This window comes from Lagopus muta, chromosome 8 (assembly GCF_023343835.1).
Source record: "Lagopus muta isolate bLagMut1 chromosome 8, bLagMut1 primary, whole genome shotgun sequence".
In the NCBI taxonomy this organism is placed as follows: Eukaryota; Metazoa; Chordata; class Aves; order Galliformes; family Phasianidae; genus Lagopus; species Lagopus muta.
In genome coordinates, this window is record NC_064440.1 from 20,179,680 (window position 1) to 20,196,939 (window position 17,260).

A 17,260-nucleotide genomic window follows, 5' to 3' on the forward strand; every position below is an offset into this window, starting at 1 on the left:
TTCAGGCTGGTCTGCACAGGGCAGCTGCCCTGACATACCAGGTATTTGGGGTTGGCAGCCAATTTCCCCTTTAATTTCTTTTAACAAGAGTGGCTGTCCCAGTTGTTAAACCCTAGCTGAAGTTAGCAGCACACTTGCTGAACCCTTTAAAACATAGCTGAAACTCTGTTCAATCTGTCTGAATGGTTTGGTCAGCTACACGGGGCAAAACCAAACCAGGCTTAAGTGAGTTTGGAGACTAAGTTTAGCACATGGCACACTTCAATAATACTCCTAACAACATTGTTTTCAAGACCAGAATTAGCAATTAAATGTAGAGTTAAGAATCACTGCAAATCTGAGGCCATAAGCTTCTAGCAAAAAGGATGCTTTTTCAGAACTCATATGTAGAAACTCCAAGCTTTTGAATCTGGATGAAATCCACAGCTGGAAGGAAGCTTTGTGTTGGTTTTATCAGGTCATAAGACATTATTACTCTCATAAAGCCTACATTCTCTCATCAACTGCAGTCCTGATGACTGGCAATCCTCAAACAAGTGATTTTGCAAGGATCACTATTTTCTTCTGTATCTGTCAAAGTGCCTGTTATGTGAGCCAAGTCTGCAGCCAAGTGCTGTTTCAGGTTAGCCTTGATCCATCAAAACTTGCCACTAGGAAATTCTGATCAACACTGACCAATCTGGTCTTACACAGCCAGTGTGAAAGTTAAGTTCACCATTAGTACCAGAGTTTTGAGATACATGATAAAAATGAGATGTTTGCTGTCTTTCACTGAAGAAAGCAGCACAGCCTGGCTTTCCAGGTTTCTTTCACCTCCTTTTCATACCAGGAGCAGACCTCATCAGCTGCTAGTCATAACTCTATACTCTCTCACAGTACACAAGAAACTCACTTTAGCTAGTGTTGCTACAATGAAAAGACCAAAATCTTAAGAAACTCAGGAGCAGCATGACATTTGCCTTCCCTGGAAAGTGGAGCATGGAATATATTGCATCATGCATATCATTTAGTGTTCACTGTCTTGAAAATAACTGAACAGTTTTCATCAATAACAAGAAAAATATAAAGTTAGCCTACAAGGAGACTGAAATACAGGCTGGAAGAAGGTACATATATCCTTCCTCTTCCTCTGAGCCAAGTACCAGTCCTGGCAGGGATTTGTTTCTCTTCTTAAAAATCTCCAGTGATAGAAATTCTGAAATATCCTTCAGTCATCTATTCTAGCACTTAGTTAGCTGCGGAGCTAGTGGAATTTTTCCCAGTATCCCATCCCAGCCTTCACTGTGCAGATTTCAAATGTAATGCTGTTTTTTTCTAGATAAGGACAACTACAGATTCACAGTGCCTGAGCAAACCATATCAGCCATCAGCAGTCCCACCTGTGAAGCCTTAAAACCTTCCACAGCTAGCTCTGTGCCACTGAATTAATAAAAAGCATCAGATGTGTAAAAAGCTTGTGGATTTGGTGGAAAATTGGAACAACCTAAAGCACTTAAATCTGACATTAGGAAAGGTGTGCCGCATGGGATCACATCAGTAAACTGGTATTGCCATTAATTCTACCATGCAAAAAAATGACTTTTGCAAAGAATGAATTTTGCACATTCTATGCAAACATTTTTAATAATACTTATGAGATGGTTCTATGCCTTCTGACTGTTATAGGCACTTCACAGCCTGGAGAATACACATGCTGGAGACCAGTTTCCCACACTACTACTCACACAGTAACACTTCCCTGCTCCTCCCCACTCAGATCCCAGGGCTCTGTACCTCCTCAGAAGCTGGAGAGATGCTTGGACAGAACACGAGGCCTGACAAATTCACTCCAGAATGCACCTCCTGAAGCTAATTAGATCACAGGAACATTTCCCAGGCTGTACACTCCTGCAAGGAAGAAAAAAAAAATACCCATAACATTATTAATTGCAAATGGTGGGGACCGTGAAGCCTGAGTATATTTCTGCTGGACATTTCCCTGTGTAGGTATAAACTCTGCGTGAGAGCTGGCAGTGTCCAGAGAGGAAGCTGACTCCATCTAAAGAGGAAAATTAAAGGAAAATACACTGACTGCTCTCAGGATCAGTTCCTGAGACAAAAAGGCCCAATTTGTTTTCAAACAAATTTAAGATAATTGCCTTGACTTCAACAGAGCATAATAAAAGCCAGTATAAATAGTGGAATGAAAGCAGGACAGCCTAAAAACATACGTGGATGGACATAGTGGGAAGACTGGAGTTATCTACTGCTCCTCTTAAAATAACCATGGTTTGTCAACCAACATTGTAAGGAAGAGGGTTCTACAGTTTAAGCTAGAAAAAAAATGCATGCAAAAGCTGAAACAAGTCAGCTAAATAAAAGCAAAAGCAACCTCCTTCAACCTCAGGATGGTTTTAACAGCTAACTACAGAAATGATTTGCAGAACTTCCATTCAAGTGAGGGGGAGGGAAGGGGACGGCCGGCAAGATGTCTGTGGAATGTACCGCAAACAACGCTGTAGTAAAAGACACTCTTGTCCATCTAAGGTACTTAATAATAAACAGCAAAACAACAACCGAGTCAGTTTAAAGGAAAGTATAAGAACAGTAACTGCTCAGCATTTTATTGATTTACTTACATTTAGAGATCAAAGTCTCCAGACTCCAATTCCTCAGTGGTATGAAACTCATGCCTACACTGTGTAGCGAAACAAAACCCACACGGGGAGCTTACTAAAAGCTGCCATTACAGTTTGGGTTTGAATGAGCTGGCATTGCACACCTTAACTCATACCTTCCCCTTTGCAGAAAAGAGCAATGCAGTGCTGTGGGCCCACGTGTGCCATGGACACGAAGCCAACAGTGCACTGCAGTCTGCCAGCTGATGGCGAGCAAAGCTGGCTGGTGATTAAAGTGGCATCGAGAGTGCTGTTTGTTCCACTTATTTGCAGATTTAAGGGAACTTTAAAGCTTCGGTTAGATGAAATCAACTATCTCAGAACTACTAAGTTTTATACTAGTACTACTCAAGGGAAAGAAACCAAAATAAATTATTAAAAAAAAAAACAACATACAGAAAAAGGAATGCTTCTTCCATAGATGTTATGAACACGTGCGCACACACACACTCACCCAATTCCTCCTTCCTTCTGAACTACAGTGAAAGCGCAGTTTTATTTTCCTGAGCACATAATTTGTCCCCATCTGGTTCCATTTTTTACTACTTTCTTCTTTTGGTTTCCTTCTCTCCTATTCCAACCCATATTTACTTCCTTTTGTTTAGTCTGTATTCCTTATTCCCTCTTCTCTTTTTGCAGATTTCCTTTTTAATTTGTTTGGGAAAAAAAACATTCTTGCTCTGATTTTCTTAACCCAGGCTGGTGCAAGGGGCCCATCAGGAGACCCCTCTCCCATGCCCCTTCCCTCTTGTAGCCCTGGCTGGGCTTGCTCTTGGTACAAGGTGTGAAGCTGAGGGTTTCTTTATTTAGAAAAGTGCACCAGTCTACTTTTGAATTCAATTTCAAATACCTAATATGAACCACAGGGTGGAAGGTCAAATATATTATTTACAAGCCATTGTATGTAATTTAAAACAACTCCTAATCTGTATGAGATGAGCCACTATAAAGCAGGATTAGGTTGAAATTAAAACGTCTGCAATGGGATTTTATTAAATTGGTTTTAAATTACATTCTTAGTAATACAAAGCCGAAGATTAGAAATCTTAATAGAGCAGAAAGACCGCTTTGGGACAGAACTGTGGCACTCCTTACAAATCATGCTAGATTCGCAGAAGCAGAGGGGCCCAGCAAAGGCCAGAGACTGCTGCTTGCAAAACTCTAAAGCTCAAAACTTAACAGTAAGCTCCACAAGGCTGCCCAGACACCAGGCTCTGCAATTTCCAAGTAAGAGCATCCTTGTCCCTGATGTGGGCTACGTGCACATCCTGTGCCACTTCCTCCACCCCCACACTGCCAGGAGCACGTGCACCTGCACCAGGCTGGGGGGGGTTCTCACTTGTGGGACTCAACCCCAGGGGGCTCATCCCATCTTACAATCATTGCTATACTGCCCATGAAAGCCACGCACCACCTGGCCTAACCAGCCTCAGGGGATGAAGGATTGTGTTTTTGCTGAAGTTCATATGCACAAGAGGAAAGATTTCTTTCTTTCATTCATTTCCAGGGATCTCTCCCATTAGCATGATAGAGATGGAGAACTGTGTAGTAAACTTAGCTAAACCTCCACCACAAGGTTTATTTCAAACTCTGTGAAGTACTTCTAAAATACTCTGTATTTTGTCATCAGTAAGTTTATCTTCTTTTCAACTTTCACTTCAACTTCACGTTCAGCAATTTTAGTTAATCACATTTTTCTTAGTAATATTTAAAAATAATGAATACATTTTTACTTAGGGATACAAACTGTACATCCCTCCGAATGTGCTCGCTGTGAAAGTTCCAAGTGCTGCAGCAACAAACCAGTGCCATTTCCTGCCCAACACAGGGGGCTCCCAGGCCAAAAAGCTTCCAGCACAGCAGAGCTGAGACAGACCTCCTCAACAGATACCACAAAGCATGAGAAAAGCTTTAAGAAGAGAATACATCGATAATATCAAATAGAACAGCTATAAACTCAGTACCAGCCAAAATGACAAAGTTCCTGCTACAATGAAAAGCATTAACCTTTTAGAAAATAAACAAAACAACCAGTCATCCGTTGATTATATCAAAAACTTTGAAAAGCCAGAGATATTCTTTGTATTTCTACCAGGATTCAGCTCTATGCTGCCATCAAATAGCAAGGCAGGCTCCCAGCTTCTCACAAACTCACAGAAAACCTTCTTCCTATTTTTGCCTTGTAAGGCCCTGCTGCAAAGTCCACACCTTGCCCACCAGCTGCTAACACAAGTGCCTTGCTAACCGCTTCATAGCTCCCCGCTCCACCAAAACAGTGAAAATCAACAAGTGGACCCCCCCCTTAGGATGGTTAAAAGGCATTTTAAAAAGACTAACCTGTGCTATTAGAATTTGGTGGAGGTCGCGAAGCTCTGAACTTCCCCAGTCGCTTCAATCTCGTTTCCTGTAGAGCAGCACGTGACCCTGTGCTTCCTCACTGCACCTTGCTAGACTTGCTTCATTTACTTTTTGAAGCCCAATGAAGAAGCTGTCTCCTACAGCATGTTTTAAAAGACTTCTGCTCCCATGACATGTTGAACCACTGACATTTGTACATACGCAGAAAGAGCCCTCCTCCGTTTCCTTCTGAGTCACTACACGACTCAATGGCCCTTTTTGTACTACTTTTGTGTATTAATAAAATCCTAAATGTGATTCTATTACAATATGTTCAACTCCCATCTCTCTCTTTTTAAAGAGGAAAAAAATGCAACAGTGGAGAATGTAATTACACTGAATGCATGGGAAATTTTAGTTCAAGGCATTCATTTACCAGGCTGTCAAGTGGGAAAAATATTGATGTATCTACTTTGAATAGTTGCACTTAGTGTAAATTTTTAGAAATATTTTTCGTTAGAACACGGCAAACAATTTTCATAGGAGTTTCAGTCCTATGGGAAAGGGTTTATGACTTTGGAAGAGCAAAGATTCTCTTCTCAGCACTATGTATCCACATACTGTCATTTTAGAATGGGACAAATGGGCCTGAACATAGGTCATGAAAGGACGGATGGTAAACTCATGGATCAGATGAGTAAATTTACAGAGTTGTAATAGTCAGTAGCCTTCAGAAATTAACACTTTGATTTTTCTTTTTAATCCATGGAATCTTCACTGTCATTCAGCAGGGAACAACTGCTGGCACAAAACTGGCTGCAATGCTACCACACTACAACACAAACCCAGAGCTTACGCAGAGAAGCCCAGAGCAAGCCAACACAGGATGCTTCTGTGCATGCTGTTTGGTGCATTTTACACAATTTCTAAGTGCATGACAAGATTTCCACTGAAAACGACATCTTCTAAATTCAACTGCACCAGGTGAAGACCTGGTTGTTGTGAGCAGCCTCCGATGAACACCAACCAGGGGTCACCTCCAGGTCCACTCCCCACAGGCTTCTTGCTTCAACCAAACAAGTGAAATGAGCTCAAATTCCTTCTGTTTGTGGTTAACATGACTAGTTCCGATGGAAAATGAGAGGGAACGGCTTGCAGGAATCCTCCTCCCCGCAGAGAGCTGGGAGGAGCAAGCTGTGGCAAAGAGACAGCAACATGCAGTGGGACTTCACAGGCTGCCAGGATCTGCACTTGTGCTACAACAACCACTGACAATCCCAACTGCCCTACAAGCTGGCAGATACCATAGAAGATACAGATGAATGTGGAGGGACAAACTCCAGAAAGGAGAATGCCTGTCTAGCATAACAAGGTTTTCCAGTACAAGCACCTCAAATTTAAGGACCTACTGCAGCTACACATTGCACAAATCACATCTGCCTAATAAATGACGTGCGTTTTAAATGCAGATATGCAGGGGAAACCCCCACAAAAGGAAATACATGAGTGAAAGAAGGACTACTTCATGAGACGGGTGCTCCTATATGACACTTTTTGGGCACACAGAATCCTACTTGTGCATGCACCTCTGAGCTCCGGTGGTTGCAGTCCGAGTACACGTACAAACGTGTCCACAGATGCACCTGCTCTGCCCCAACTTACAACCTTGGGCCAACTGGCCAAGGAGAGATTAGGGTATTATTTACACTGGAAGACACTTGAGAGCACTGTGAGATGCATGCAGCTTAAGCACTTTCTGGCACTGAGCGCTCAGAGTTATTATATGCCGGACCCTGGGCTTCAGAGGCACAGAGGGGAAGTTGAAGAGTTCAGGAAGTTGCTGTGTTTGTTCACAACACACTGCTTCATTGTACTCGTCTTCAGCTGCTCACCCAGCAGCTCCTGGGCTAACAGTTGTCACTGACAAGAGAGCTTATTGCTCTTTTTTTCAAGGGGCTGTGTTTACAAAATCACTTTTAACACATTAATGCTGTAATGACATATGCTACACCATGCCAGAGCTTGGAGCCTCCGATGGGGGAAATGGAGTTCTATACTCCCCCCAGATACCCCTCTCAACATTGTTCAAGTTGCAGGGAATGCATTTTCTCAGCGAGCAACTCCTAGCCATCTCCTTCTTAAGCCATGCCCAAAGTGTCCTCCAGGGTGTCACTCCAGCCAGTGCATCTCAGTGCAGCTCCATGGTTTTCACTGGGGCTGCACATGCAGGTGTGTGACACCTGGGGGATTCACCAAGCCCACACAGCCTCCACAAGGCCTGTTCTGGTAAGCTTCTCTGTGCCTGGGCCACCAGGAACACCAAGGGATCTGTCAGCTCTGACTGCAGAAGGGAGGCATCTGAAGTCCTCTATTCATCGGCCATTTACTTCTCTGTCCTTGTCATAGATGAAGAATCTGTTGACTGGCACCTTTTGGAGCACTGTAGCTCCTCTGGGATTTTTGGTAGCTATATTAGGTGGTAAGCCAACTGCTTGTAACTGACACTGAATCACACTTCACATACATGCAAGACAAAACCACTTCATCTTCTGAGAGGAAAGCCCACCTGAACGTCCTCCTTTCATGCACCTGAGTGACTAATAAAATGTGCCCATAACATTGTAAATGGCAAAAGTTGTTTTTAAGACTCTAAATTGACTCCCCATCACTTGTGACTCAATCAAACAGTGTTTGATTTACCAAAGAGGACCACCCCAGCTGCAATAATAAGTTGCACAGTGGCCTGACAGATGAACTACACCAGGATGTTAATGGTTGTGGCTGTAGGGCCTTTTACATAGATAATTTACTGTCCTGCGCCAGCTATGGGGTTCTGAGGGGCTCTGAGGTTTTAGATTAGAAACAGGCATAGCTACATCTCAACACATTTGATGATTCTTGTCCAGGTGATACAAACTAATGGAGCATGCTGAATGCCACAATTCAAACTCACACATACCACTGGCCTTACAAAAATAGGCACTATTTGTAATATAGAATCTCACCTATCTCACTGATACGGCCATATCTGCACACACACACACAGCAGTGGATTCTGTGAAGAATGTTTTCCATCTGGTACCTGTCACCAGCAAATACAAGCTATTAACGTCCCCGTGACTGGGCAATACAATCTGTACTGCTTCTGACCTCGAGCGGGCATAACACCTGTGAGCACAAGAGTACATAGTCATACAGGGCTGCTAAAACAACTACAAAAATCCCAAATCTGCTTGCCAAATCACAAGAGCTCAGCAGTAACAGAGAGGTGTTCAAACTTCAAAGCAGGAGCACAGTCAGCAAGAGTTTGTTGAAAGAATTACAACCAGGCATGGAAACTGGGACTTCTCAGTAGCATGTAATCCCTGCTGTTTCCATTTCCTCTTCCTCATTATCAGCACAGACGGGGGCTGAAGATTAGTAAACAGTGGGTGTTTGGGGTGAATTAGAGCATGTGTGATATAGAGCTCGCTATCCTGGTGGCATCAGCGTGACTTCGCAAAGAGATGTAAATATTTAATGGTGCCCACTATGTCTCTTCAGAACTATGGAATATTAACACTTCCTTGGAGGTAACAATGATGGAGGAATCTTACTAGGACTCCATCTTGCCCTTCATCTAGGACATGAACAAAGTCTTACAGCCAAGACTTCCCTCCTCCATAGCCGTCTGTGGGGAAGATGAAAGCTTCTCACACTGCTCCAGTCCAGTCTAAAACCAGAAACAACAAACTCTGGGACAAAAACTTCAGTGTAAAGAAATTCCCTTCTTCTGAGTAGAGGAAAAAAAATGCTTCCAGTGTAATCTTTAAAGGTTCCCAACCTGCTAGGGTATTGGGTTTTTATGACCATTATACCTCGACAACAAACGCAAAGGCAAGCAAACTAGTAGTGCAATTAGAAATTATTCTACTTTTCTTTAAGCATTTAATTTTTAAGTGGGTTCTCTTCTTTGCCCACCGCCATAAGGAACAGTCTTAGAAAAGATTCTCTCTTCTCACACCCAAAATCTGATTTCAGCTGTCATTTCAGGTATTAAAATGCCACTGCCACGTAACTAACTAACAAAGAACAATACTTCCCTACGTTGATGTATTCACAATTTTGAAGAGGAATCTGAAAAAGCAGGAAAATTCTAAATTATTTTTTCTTCTTGTAGTAAGTCTACATAGAACTAACAGCTGCATGTGAGAGATGTTATATATTCAGCTATTGCCCTTGCTTGTCACAGGTTATCCTTTCAGGAGACAGCTATGTAAATAAAAGCCATTAGTAAGAAAACACAATATGCCTAGAAACACCTACTAATTTCTTGACTTGAGAGAGAACTCCTGAATTGACAAACCGTGCTCTCAAAGTGATTTGCTTGTCCGGCCCCCAGCACCCCTGGCAATATTGATATTAACGGACTCCTGAGGAAGAGTCCTACTCTGCTTCTTTAATTAGGATAAAGCAATCACAAGATACATTGTAAGAAGGTAACTATTTTACAGAAGTTTCTTCATATCACTACAGAGAATTCAAATATTTAGTTTGTTCATAGGAACAAAAACAAACAAGCAAACTTCTATGAAAAGGAACCTTACTGCTGGCTACTTATAATACTCGATTTCACATAATACCTTGTTTCTCAGTTTGTGGCCTTTTTACACAATAACCTTGAGACATGGTTTCCCTTGGACTCGATCAAAGAATGAGATTACACAACAGACGCACAAACAGAAAACATTTGCTGTCTTTCCAAAGAGTATTTTCAACAATTCTTACCCAGTAAAAGCTGCCTAGCCATTTTTCCAGAACAATGTATTACATCTCATCAGAGGCATGCCTACTGCCTAATTATCTCTCTCAATATATGAGCACTGTTATGATGGTGATAATATCGGATATTTATTATTGAGCAATTTGTCTTTAGCTATTAACATGAATTTTAAAGTTTATGAAGCTTCAGGTATGAACCATATGATGAAGAGTTTTTATATACTTGGTTATTTCAGTAGAAAATACTGTTTTAAAAGCAGTTAACACAGTTAAATTGAGTAATACTTTATACTCAACTTCCCATCAGCATTTGTGCATGTACACTCACACACAGACAGGGGAACAGAGCAAAATAAATCTGCACCCAAGAAATAGCGATCTACTACAATGGCCATACATTTTAAAGCTACAGAAACAGCATTTTTTGATGAGACCAGGTATCCAGCTGACATGGTCTACAGTCTGAAAGTGTAACCTCTGTAGCAAGTTACATTTTCTCTTCAAGTGGGATGTCTCTATCTAAATGCCTGTAGCTAAAAGTGCCTGCATGAATTGGAGCTTAACATATAAATTGAAGACTATTAAGATGCATGACAATTAAACCATTATTTTGCAAAAAATTGCTATCAAATTCTGTGTTCTTATCATTTGATTTTTTAGGCGGATTTTGCCTATTATTTTTGATTGTAAATCAAGACCCTTTTTTCTCCATCATCTGTTCAACACATGCAATTATGAAATCCAAGCAACTAGTTTCATTTTTGAAAGACGTCTACTGCTTTCATATAAATTATTTCCTCCTCTACATTCTGAATGCTCATAATAGAAGCACTGAAAATTTGTGATTATCTACAAAATAGAAAGGGAGCTGACAAATAGCAGGCTAATACAGGAGTACTTACTGGCATTATTTCACTGGCGTAAAGATCTGCACACAATGTTACAGCAGCAGCATCCTACCCAAAGCTCATGCCCGTTTCTTTGTTTTGTTGTTTGTTTTTTAAATAAGTCCTCAAGAGCAGGAACTTTAGTCCATTTTTTACATTTTTCCCATGGGCGGTATTTTCCACATCAGGAGCCTCTAGATGCCAAATATAGACAACAGATCAGAGTCTGTACATACTTACTGGGTTATTATAAACCAGTACCAGCTCCTCTGCTGTGCAGTGGATGAGACTTGTTACTCTTCGCACATGTCCAAGTGCCAGCAGCTCCACACTGAGCAGAGGTGCGCCCAAGTAAGGAGAACAAGATCACATCACATACAAGATGGGATCGTGGATTTTTCTTTCATTAACACTTATCAAAAAAGAATATTCTCCCAAGAATAAACAGGAGAAAGGGAGGCTCAATTTATGAATACGTATACGCACTGCCATAATCTCAGTTAACTATCTGTGCTATCCCTAAGAATTAGTGGAGTTGATCACTATGAATGAGGAGAACACTAGCCAAGCTAACGGAATTTCAGACTCCATGAGAGGCACATGAAGACAAGCCTTGAGTCTGAAGCTCCCTGCTTGCTCAGGAAAGCCAGCGCTGCCGCTGCCCCTCACATACATGCAATTGCAGCCCCCCTGGCAGTTGCAGGGGCTGCATCCAGACAGCTCACGGTGATTTCAGAGCCATCAGGGTGCATCATCAACCCACATCCATCACCTGGCTGCTCCACAGTGCCTTCCAGTCTGAAGTTGCTCCTCAACATCATTTTGAGCAGGAACCACTGTAGACTTAGGATTACCAACTTATTGCAATTACACTACACAGAAACTGATAGAAAACAGTGATGTTTATTTCCAACTCCTCGAGCTTAGAGATAAATTGCTGATCTAGAAACTAGCCTCCCTATACTGCTATGGCTCAGCTGCTGCCACGAGGCTGCACTGACCAGACACAAAGCAGCCCCTCTGCCTCACAGCAGGTTAAGGATGCCAGCTCTCCTCACAGCTTGTCATGTTAAGATAAGCTGGGTTTCTGAATCCATGACCATAGAGGTCAGGATAAGCTGCCAGTTTCACTAGCTGAGAGTAAAAGTAGGGGCTGCAGTTTAGCGCTCTGGCTTGGAACAGCAGAAATCCCACAGAAGGCTATATAGAAGGCTATAACTGCACTTTTAATCACTTCTAGTCATTTTGGTAGAGCCAGATGCCTGTGGGCCAAGTCCCAGCAGAGCCAGCCTGTCACAGAGCAGGAACATCAGGCAGCACAGGGAGGTGATGCTGTGCACCACAGCTCACTGTGTGAGCCCGAAGGTGCTGCTGTAGCCACCTCCTGCGCTGCCAGCAGGGGCTTGGCTATGGCAGCTGTTACACAGGCTGTTTGCTCCTGCTTCAGGTTCCACTGTTAGCACTTTGGAGCTAGGTAAACTTCGTGACATATTTAACTTCAGGCCTTTTGCTGCTAATTGGGACAGTTCTCCTAACTTTTAATGAGAAAGCTAGTGCACCACGGTGCTCTTGGGAATGCTGGTTTTGGCGACCTTTGAACACTCAAACTAACTACTTCCATAATTATATTTTTAAGAATAGTTAAAAAAACGGTCCCTAATTTCACATCAGGCAGGATTCCCTAGTGACAGGGTTGGAGATCCTGCACTGGTGTGCATTACAGAAAACTCCAGTGCTACCAGGATCACATGCTCTGTTGAGAAACAAAAGAATCAGGACCTGAATATGCCAGAACTAAATACAGAGAAGTAAGATTATAAATGGTGAAAACGTTACTGGATAGAGCTGAGGTGTGCTGCATCAAACGCGCTTGTAGACTGTAGTTTCAACCCCCTCCAAACAGTCACACACCACAGTGATAGCCCAATCCCTTGGAAGAAAGATGTTGAGGTTGTGGGAGCTTTGCAGCAGGAACAAAGTTATCCCGATTTCCAAAACTAAGCAGCCGCCCCAGCCAGAGGGAGCAACACCACACACACACCTCAGGGACAACAGCCTGGGGAGCCCGGGGAAGAGGTGCCCTGATGCTGCCAAGGGCAGTCCCACCACAGTGCTCCTGTCCATCCTGCAGTGACCTCACATCATACCAAGGGCACCACAGGACCAAGGAGTGCCACTGCCTGCTGTTTCACAAGTTCACTGGTGGGGTTTTTTGGTCTCTCCTCACTTCCTAAGGCACAGAGTCAAGCTTAGCTGTGAAATGGCAGTGGGACACTTCCTTATCTCTAGATAAAAGGAAGAAGGTAAAAATACACTGTGTTCTTTCTACTTTCCCTTCTTGCAGGGTTTTTCCATTGTGTTTTTATCTGCTTCTGTGCATAGTTGACAGTGAAGGCCTTGGGAGCTGTTAAAACACCATAGTATACTGCATCACAACCACGAGTTCTTTAATGCCTAATCAGTCTCACTGATTAGCAAACAGACAGTGCGCAAACAGGCTTGCAAGAGGAATAAAAGCTCCCAGCCTAAGCAAAGAGCAGTGTTATACCACTTTTATTGTAAGCAATTGTAAACTCTGTTATTGCTCCTAAGAGGAAACTTTCCTGGCAAACTTTTGAAGTAACAAAAAGCAGAAGACGACAGTTCTTTCCCCTGGAAGCACAATGTCCCTTAGTGTTCTCACTTAAGTACTGTGCATGATGACATCCAACTGCCTTTCACCCTGCAATTCACTTGCATTATTAGGGGTGTTCCACTAAACAACTGGCATATTTTAGAAGAATAAAGGAGGAACCTGTCCAGTTTGTCAGTTACGGAATATCCTATTTTCTAGTTCCCTATAGCAGCTAATGTCTTCCTCCAACTCCAATCAACATGCATGAACACATGCACAAATGGAAAAGAGTAAGCCACAGTAAGTCTTGGAGATATCAAGCCTGTAAAGATCTGCTATGAAAAGCAAAACCAGAGGATGAGGAAATAAGTATTCCTCTGGATTCTCTTAAGAAGGCATTACTTCTGCATTACTGCATGTAAGCATGCAGTATACCCCAGGATTTTGCTATCAACTAAATTTTATTTCATCCTACTGGAATAGAAAATGCATTTTAGAGAGCATTAAAAAAAAAAATAAATGCATCCCTATCTCAGAAGTCCTGAATCTAAGGCAATATGTACAACTATAAAAAAAACCACCAAGGAGCAAGTAAGTGAATGGAGATGCAGAGAAAAAGGTCAATACATCAAGTCATGCAAACTCACTATGTGCATGACCAAGGGCTTTGTTTACTTGCAACATACACAGAACACCCTTTATAGTTTATATTCGATACTTCCTTTTAAAACTCCTTCAAGTAACTTGAAATGTGAAAGTAAGGAAGAAAATTCTCTGTCTTTCCCTGCATGGAAATACAAAACAAACATTTGGAAATACCCTGGGCCTCTTGCTTTGTCCAGAGAAGGCTCTCAGATAGCAGTAAAGTGCTTTGTAAAAGTAATCTGCCCCAGTCTGTAACAGTTACAATGTGAACAGACTTGGTAGGAGCTGAGATGAAGTTCAGCTTGTATCCAGCATGCTTGATGTTCTGTGGGAGACTGCGCAAGAACTTCCTTGCTCCTGTACGGACTGCTGGAGATGTAGGACATCCCAGAACAGAACAGGAGACACTCCACTGCAGAAGGCCAAAGAAGTTAGAGAGAGTCTGCTAAGGGCCCAGGAGATGAGGCTAACAGAAAGCCATGCAAACTGAAGGCTAGGAGAGGATGAGCTTTAGGAAATGCCACAACTAAGGCTATTCATGTGCTAGGCAAATCATAACCTGAGGAGAGCACTGACTAAAGTGACTGCTGTGGGAGGATCGATGAGATGGGGAAACAGAGGTCTGCAGAGCTTAGTACTGCTGATGCAAAAGGGTTTCCACACAGTAAGTGAAGAATACTAGCTGTTTTCTAACAGCCACTTCCTAGGCAGGAGGCAGGGGGAGAGAGTAACCAGTTCCTCCCCTTCCTCCAAGGACATCCTTCCCTTTAATCACCTATAGTGATAAAAAAAGGGACTTAGCTAATGCTAGTTACAAGTCAGGCACCATTCTGCACAAGCTGCTTATATAAGGACAATCCCAGTTGGCACCAGTGGACCCTACAGTGCTGCCTCAGGCTGCTGGGGACCTGAGGGCTGTGCCGATCACCCGATGTAACTCAGAGGCTGCCAGACCGTGAGCTCATGAGGCCTTATCCACTGTTCTCACTCCCCAGAGGTGGGGAGAAACCACTGATTGAAGGTAGTGAATCTCGGACTTCACTGTTCACATTGCTGCTTTAATGAACAAATAAATAAATAAAGAGAATGGAAGCTCAGGCAAAGTCCTCTCTTGCTTTCCCATTCCAGGGAACAGATCCGAGCCACTAACAGAGACCAGAGTCTGAAGGGATACCCTACTTCCTGGAACTCATTTTACCATTCTAATTCCACAGAACAAGTACAGTAAAGATTGCGTGTTTCGAAGATTTGATATCACTGCAAAATCACAATATTGATTTTACAGTTTTTTGCCTACAGAGGTCTTTCAAACAGCAATGCAGAGAACAAGACAAGAGCAATCTGAAAACAAAAATCAAAGCCTGGATCAGAGAGCTCATTATGCAGTCTGTGACTTAATACCCAGAACTGCAGTGGATTAAGTCTTCTGTATTCCCTGAAGGTTCTGTGGGAAGGAACTCATGCTGCTAACCAAATCCCATGTTGTGCTGACAGCATTACAAACCCAGAGGCAGAACCCAGCTCTGCCAGCCTCGGGCCGCCCACACCAACACACTCTCCTTCACAGAGGCAGTTCCATGGCCAAGAGACCTCAAATTGCCAGCTGTGCGTACTCCCAATGTAAAGAAGCCTTCTCTAACACTGAGGACAGCTTGCTGTATGCAGCCATGTCAGAGAGCATGGCTAACCTGCAACATGCCCCAAACCCCTACACCTGCTCTGCTCCTACTGCCCATCTCCTGGCCCAGACAATCCCACTCTGTGCAGCTGGCAGCTCAGCTGTCGGGGATCAGCCCAACACAGCCCTCCTCACAGCCTGCCAACAACACACGTGCCAGCTGCACAGCATGCTGCTGTGACAACACAACAGCACATTACTGTACCCCATTTCTACGACTTAAAGGATTTCCTGACCTCCCGTGCCTGCTGATGCTCTCTTGAATAGTTTGATGCCCATGTCAAGCAAGTTACAAAACCTATCTGTTGTTGCACTGAACAGATCCGCAGAATGATGCAAGGCTCTGCTGACTGCTAGCTATACTTATGTAACTCAGTAGCCTCACAGCTGCTAATAATTAGCAGACGACCTGCGTAAGTGCTAGACAAATACAGGGAGATGGAAAAGGAGAACCCTGCTTCATCTCTTCAAAAACAAGCCAGCAAAATGGGAAAAGGGACTTTTAACAGATCTATGATTCTCTTTTCTCCCAACAGAATTCAAACCCAGCATAATGAATTCAGCATAAATCTTATAACTGAAGATCTGAATGGCGCCTTGTTCGTAGCATTTGGATTTGGAACACAGATGCAGTTAACTCACTGCTTAACTCCTTCTATCATACTCTCTAAAATGCCGATCTGCTTCCTCAGCTTCCATGTTAGGAAAACAAAACCAACAATCTTTCTTCAAGTGATTTATTTTTTTAAATGACGAGAGATCCAAACTTGAATTCGGCACACAGCTTTCTCTGCTCTCATTCTCTCTTAAAAATAAGAGATTAATTGTTATGCAGCAAACTGGGAATAACATCACTTTCTAAAAATTTCCTTTGCAGCTCGTCTTTATTTCACAAATTCTTTTCCAGATCTCACGTTCTCAGTGTTGCCTGAGAAAATGTAATTAACTGTTAGTATAAAAATCCCTCTAAGTGACAGATTGAATATATACACACATACACACGTACATACACATACATGTTTTGGGGGTTGCTATTCTCTTGAGTAATCTGAAAGCAGCTGCACAGGGTAAGAAGCTTTCCTGTTTAAATACGACATCTTTTAGCTGCAATGGCACCAGCCCACTAGTCAGGAGATTTCTGATCCTTTCCCAGCACTATTACTGACTTGCTGCTATGAGACTTCAAGCAAAGCCATTTTCCCTCACTGTGCTTCTCTGCTCACTGCTCTTAGAAGCCTTTATTCACACTTTAAGGCCATTTTCAGATGTTCTGAAACCACTTAGCCCATATACTCTGGGGGATAATAGTCTGCTCCACTCTGCCTATTCCTCACAGCAACAGATCTCAGTATTCAAGCACAGCATTCACCAAAAACATTAAGAAGGAGTAGGAAGAGGGAATCACCCCACTTCCTGACGTTATCACAAGGGAAACAGGCACAAGCTATTTGGGGCTTGCTGAAACTGCTATGAACATTTATCTTAGCCTCTATATTTCTTCCCATTAAAGAGCTCCCTTGAGTTTCTGTAGCAGAAGAGATGCTAATAGTTCAGAGAAGGTCCCTCTGGGAACACATGCGTGGAAGCCAAGAGTGCTGCTCACCCAGGCTCAGCCCTAGGAGGGAGCAAAGACCATGGGTGCCACAGAAGCAGCTTAAACATTGGGAACTTTGCTTCTGCA

At 42.8% G+C, this 17,260-nt stretch overlaps 1 protein-coding gene across 8 annotated transcripts in view; it reads right to left on the reverse strand.

Annotated features, from left to right (window-relative positions):
* The window catches only part of WIPF1 (WAS/WASL interacting protein family member 1), a 45,069-nt gene that overhangs the window by 24,108 nt on the left and 3,701 nt on the right, over positions 1 to 17,260 (reverse strand). For 5 of the 8 annotated variants that reach the window (XM_048953729.1, XM_048953735.1, XM_048953734.1 and 2 more), the window contains exon 2: positions 1,774 to 1,887. The exons of 1 other annotated variant lie outside the window; for it this stretch is intronic. The gene's annotated coding sequence lies outside the window, so the exon portion shown is untranslated. 2 more of the 8 variants (XM_048953732.1, XM_048953730.1) reach the window with 2 other exon arrangements.